General features: G+C 33.0%; 1 long non-coding RNA gene and 2 pseudogenes across 1 annotated transcript; 1 reads left to right on the top strand and 2 right to left on the bottom strand.

Moving 5' to 3' along the window:
• Positions 1–127: 127 nt before the first annotated feature.
• LOC137812054 (small nucleolar RNA R71) lies at positions 128–233 on the bottom strand (annotated as a pseudogene).
• Positions 234–1,813: 1,580 nt separating this feature from the next.
• LOC137825258 (uncharacterized) lies at positions 1,814–4,072 on the top strand. Its single transcript, XR_011083300.1, has 2 exons — positions 1,814–2,022; positions 3,685–4,072. It is a non-coding gene; the product is annotated as an uncharacterized lncRNA (long non-coding RNA).
• Positions 4,073–4,417: 345 nt separating this feature from the next.
• On the bottom strand, positions 4,418–5,670 carry LOC137821593 (F-box/kelch-repeat protein At3g23880-like; annotated as a pseudogene).
• Positions 5,671–6,000: the final 330 nt, after the last annotated feature.

The following is a 6,000-nucleotide window of genomic DNA, read 5'->3' on the forward strand; positions in this document are numbered from 1 at the left end:
TTTTCTTTTTCATTGACAAGAAAGGCTAAGGAATGACTCAAATCACTTCCAAATCAGAGCCTCACTAGTTGGAAGGATGTAGAGGAAAAAATTTTGCAAAGATTTTTTCCAATCTCTCGCTACACCAAAGCAAAGTATGAAATTTCTATGTTCAGACAAGGAGTAGATGAATCATTCTGTGAGACATGGGAAAGATTTAAGATGATGTTGAAAAAATGCCCAAATCATGGGTTTGAAGATATTGCTCAACTAAGCATATTCCTGAATGGTCTCATGACATAAAGATGCTTCTAGATGCTGCAGTTGGTGGCACAATGATGACTCTTGATGTAGAACAAGCGACAATAATTATTGATGCATTGGCATCAACTGATTATAAAGCCCAACATGATGGACAAGATCTTCATAATAAAGGGTTGTTAGAAGATGCACCCTTGGCTAAAAATAAGATTCTGACACAGCAATTGAGCAACTAACTGCACAAATGGCTAAATTGCCTTAACAATTATATGTTGTTCATTCATCTCAAAGCCAAAGTCAATCAATTAGGTGTGATTTTTGTGGAGGTGTTCATCCTAATGGTCATTGTTTTCATCAGAACAATTCACTGAAGTTGATGATCCATCCATGCTTGAAAGAATGAGTAAAGTTGAAGACGCTCTGACAAAGATTATGAGCGCGCAGGACAATAGCATGGCCATGATTAGGAGTATAGAGATCCAAATGGGACAACTGACCAAACAAGTTGCACAAATTGCAGAGGAACAAAATGGTCAGTTTTCAGTCAATAGCCAAACCAATTCAAAAGAGCATTACGATAATGTAGTGGCTGAAAAAGATGAAAAAGATGAGACAAAGGGGAAGAGAGATGAGAAAGAGAGAAGTGAGGAGGAAAAATTAAAGAGGAAAAGTGAAAATAAGGAGAGAGGAGTTCTTGAAAAAGATTTATCATATCCTCATTCTCCTTAAAGAGAAGGAAAGAAGATTTATGGCAAGTACACATGATTACGTATGTATATATATATATAGAGAGAGAGAGGAGTAAGAGGAAACCATGGCCGGAGTCTGATCAGGAATTGCAAAACCGGCTTTGAGAAGCTTAGAGCCGACGTCCACCACCGCCGCTTCCATCGCTTTCTTAACTGAAACGAAACCCTAATCTCTATCTTCTCTCTTTAACAAACTACCTTTCTTCACTTCTTCCATCACTTCAAGCTCTCTTCCTTCTGAGCCTCACAGTAACACACTCAATTATCGTACTCTCATTTCTTAAACATGGATGTTTTTTTAATATAAACTATTTTAAAAAAATAACTTCTTTCAGAAAACTAATACTGAATAATTATTTTAAAAAAATAATCAAACAAATCTGGAGAAAAAAATACAACTTATAAACATAACCCATGATCCTTTATAAAAAATAAAAAATAATATGCAAACTTTTAGGTGTGTTTCGTAAATGAATTTCTAAATTCATAAAACTAAGAATTAGTTAAATTCACATAATATTTTAACATTTATACAGTAAGAAATTCGTAGATAAATCACCACCATACAAGTACTAGTTCTAAAAGTCTTGGTATCCGATTTTATCCAATTGATATTTTAAAATACATTATGGAAAGAAGATGATTAACAAAACTAAGTCATACACTTTTAACAACTTCATACATTAATATCGGTCCAACAGTAGTAGGGTTCATTACAAACATATAAATAAACATAATTTTCAAGAAAAAATGTATATCATTATTACACATTTACTGTATTGAATAACGAGCACCAACTTGAGCGTCGAAACATTTTTTTGCAGATGTCCTCCCGATCGAGAGAAAATAAGAAGAGAAGAGTTTGACTGAAGGTGAAAAACGAGAGTTGAGAAAAGAAGAGTGTACCGACCAAGTATAGGAGTGAAAGAATGACTATACCAACCGATCGAAGCATATTGTCCTTTTTGAACTCAACTTACTCAAGCTTCTGTGTTGCTACATCCATCATATATCACTGTGGATGACGTCCGTGGTATGTATGAATTTTCACATCCCACTTTGAAGGCCACCATGATTGATCTTGGATGTGATAAATAACATTTCATAATCTGACGATTTATAAGATTGAGTTTTGTTTAAAGTTTATTTTTTAATATGGTATAAGAATCATTTAAAATTTATTCTAACGAAAATTGATGACACTTTTCTCCAGAGCTTGTAAAAGAATTTAAACATGTCCTAGATGCAAAACCAGAGGTTGGGTGAATCTTATTTTCTTTTGGTTCTGTACTGTCATTTTATGGAAATTAACTACTGTAATTAATTTTGTCATAATTGGTAACCAACACATACATAGTTAATTAAATGTTTTTTTTTTATATAAACAAGTTGAAGTTATCCGTGTCAATTTCACATTTAACATCACAATTTTTTTTTATATCAAAATTAGTTAATTATCATTTTTTTTCTATTTTAGGGACATATACCTAACTTATCTATATTTATATGGTATGGGAATGAGTGTTCTAAAGAAACTAGTTAAAAAAAAATGATTTTGGAGGTATTTCAAATGATATAGGTTGGTTTTTAACACTAAAAAAATTAAGTATTAAGATAAACAACAGCTACTACAAATTGTGTAGAAAATTTAGAATTAAAAAGATAATTTAGGGTTGAATAACTCTCTACTTTGATGATCATTTTCTTACTTTCTGTGGTATATTCATATATGTTTAAAATAAATAACAACACTAGTAATTATGAGTACAAATGACTCAATATTCTTCATCTAATGTGTTCTTTCTGGATTCCTAAAACTTTCTTTTTAATTTGTCACTGGACAAAGTCATTATGAAAATATCAACAATTTGATTATTAAACTTGAAAAAGTCTAATGTTATCTCTTCTTCTTCAATTGCTTCTTGAATAAAATGATGCTTGATAACTATGTAATTTGTTTATGATAAACTAGAGTATACAACAAAGATTGAGTTATAGTATCATGATAATGGATAGTTATAGTATCTTCTTTCTCACTAAAATTTTGACTATGTATCATCCATGCCTCATCCATGCCTAACTAAATGAAAAAAAATAGGAGTACTTTTATATCATCCATGCCTCATGCTCAATCATTCTCACAAAAGTTTACTAAGAATGCTTCTATTTTATAGTTTAAAATATCTGGTATCTTAACACTTTAATCTTTCACGAGTTTAAAAAAAAAAATCACTGAAACTTCTAAATCGTACTTTTCACAACTTCATCTCTTTTCTCTCATCCTCAACCACATAGGAATAAACATGTACATAAGCTGGAAATAGTTCCTGTGTACTGCATTGTATAGTTGCTGCCACTTTGGTTTTTCATTCCACTACTAAAGACTAATTTTAGGTCTGATAAATTGGTTAAAAGCTTTTTTTTTTATATTCCCATTATGGTAAACATCCATTAATTGCTAGGGTATCACCATGATTGTTATCTTTTTGCTGTTATACAAGCTTGGTTAGCTTTTACACCTTTTTTTCTTCAGGAAATACTTTACATACAAATTAAAATTGTGCATTGGACAAATCAGAACAATTAAATAACAATTTTAAGTTATATCCTCCGGTTGTATTTGCCAAAGTAGTTTCTTTTTCATGATCATTAATGAACAAAATTTCTCAAATGTGCCGATTTTTTGTTTGTGCAGGTTGAAAGTTTTGTAAAAATATTTCCGAACGCCTCGCATGGTTTGTTGAATCATGATAGATTGGTTTGATAAACATCTAAAGAAGTGAGAAATTCTGTATGTGATTTTGATCGTATCATTGTGTCTCTGTTGGAGGATTGAGAATGCTACGGATTCCACACTGCATTACTTTTGAAAAATTAATTTGTTAGGACCTATGTTAAGGTAGTGACATTATGGAACTATGAATGAGAAATAATATGGTGGAATGACAAAACAAATAGGATTATTATATTTTTTTTGTAGAATGCAAGAACAAATAGGAATATATTTTGTTATACCAGAATATTAGAGTATGAATGGGGTTATTGTGATAACAGAAAAATAAGACAAGTGAGTTTTTGTTTCTTTTCTATTCCATTACCATTTCCTTATGATGAGCTACTTCTTCAACAAGATATCAGCTTCTATTAGTTCTTACTGCTTGACTCCTTACAGTCTCCATCAAGTTATAATGATTTATGCACTAATCAAGTTGAACACACAAGTATAAAAATAAACACCTTCAATTAACATTAATACAGTACTTCGTAAATCAAAACATAATGATGATGAAATTATAGTCTCATCATTCTGCCTTATCTTTCACACTTTTGTTGGAGATCCCACATCGACTAGAGATTAGAGTCTTTCACTGTATATAAGTGGGTGCAAACCTCACCCCATAAACCGGTTTTATGCGGTTGAGTTAGGCTTAAAGTTCACTTCGTAATATGCTATCAGAGTACACCATTGTTGTGTTCTTCCCTTGATCACCATCATAAGGGAGTGAAAGGAGAGACTCAGTATACACAGCCACGAGGGAGTCACCTCGACCGTTGCGATAGGATCGATGCTCTAGCAGCTGTCCTTCGCTGTTATATTTTACCAATCCATTATTGCCATCTTTCCCTACAATATCACCACTTTTTGTAGAGCAAATCAGGGAAAAGTATTTAGTAGGGATCTCATCAACAGGCACATCAACCCTCTTAGTCCAAGATGACTGTATTTTGTACTCTTTCATCACCCATATTTTTGCTGGAAAATCATCATACCCAAAAACATGAACACAAAGAAAGTCTCCAAGTACTGCCAAATTGCATATATCATACTCGTCGCACATATCATCAGGCAGAAGTATATCTGAAAAACTCCTTTCTGTTAAATCAAAAAGCAACAATAACATTCATTGATACATCAGAACGATAAGCCAACCAATGAATAGCACCGTTCAAGAGCAACCCCGTTCTGATATCATCGCAGGAATTCATGCAAGACAAATGAATGCCCTCAGTTTCTTTCCACGCATTAGCTCTGAAAGAGAAAAACTCCACTCGGGTTGCAACTTCTGAGTCAAAGTTGTAGGAGGCTTGCACCACCAAGTAGTCATCTGTTGAAGGGTCATAACCAAAACCATAGAGAAACACGAAAAGCCTGGCATCCATATCCGATGCAATAGGTGACTCACACACTTGTTTGTGGATACCTGTTGCGGGATTCCACAAACACAGACTTTGGCTACAGTCCAAAAGCACAAACAATGGATTAGATCAGAATGGGATTCTGGGGACAGAAAGTTGAGGTTTAATGCAGCCGAAGCAGAATCATCGTTAAGGGGTGCATTGAAGTCTATGGATCGGACTTCATGAACAGTAGGTCCCAAGAACAAAAGTCTCTCCGTGCATGCTGCAGCAAGTTCAAAATGTGAAATTGCAAAGTGGGGATCAGAGATTACAGAAAACCATGATTTACAGACACTTTTGAAACGAGCAAGAGACTTAACCGGCAACCTCAACAACATTTGAATGATCAAATTCCTCGGCAGAAGCACACTGATCCTGTTCCTTCTCCTTACTCTTCTACTCTTGGCTCTCTTCATTTTACTTTCCTTCTTTATTGTGCATGCACCAAATGACTCAATACATAGAGATGAGCTTCTTCCTTCTCCAGTACTCTTCCCAAGCTTCTTCCTTCTCCAGTACTTTTCCTGTATGACCAGTTTGTCCTTTGAGTACATCATTCCACAAAGAAATGCTTGAATGGTCAACTAATAATCAATACCTTTTTAACACTACCTTAATCATCAGCATCCTTTTCTATAAAATCTCAAACGAATAAAAAAAATAAAAATAAAAAAAAATAAACTTGTATCTATTGATTTGTGTTTTGTTAAATTCTTTTTGTTTTAAAAAAATTAAAATCTATTAACCATTTCTGTTATTATGATAATGTATTTTTAAAAAAATTGGTATAGTTATAGATGTTTATATATATATATATATATATATATATATA

Source organism: Phaseolus vulgaris, chromosome 11 (assembly GCF_000499845.2).
Source record: "Phaseolus vulgaris cultivar G19833 chromosome 11, P. vulgaris v2.0, whole genome shotgun sequence".
Taxonomy (NCBI): Eukaryota; Viridiplantae; Streptophyta; class Magnoliopsida; order Fabales; family Fabaceae; genus Phaseolus; species Phaseolus vulgaris.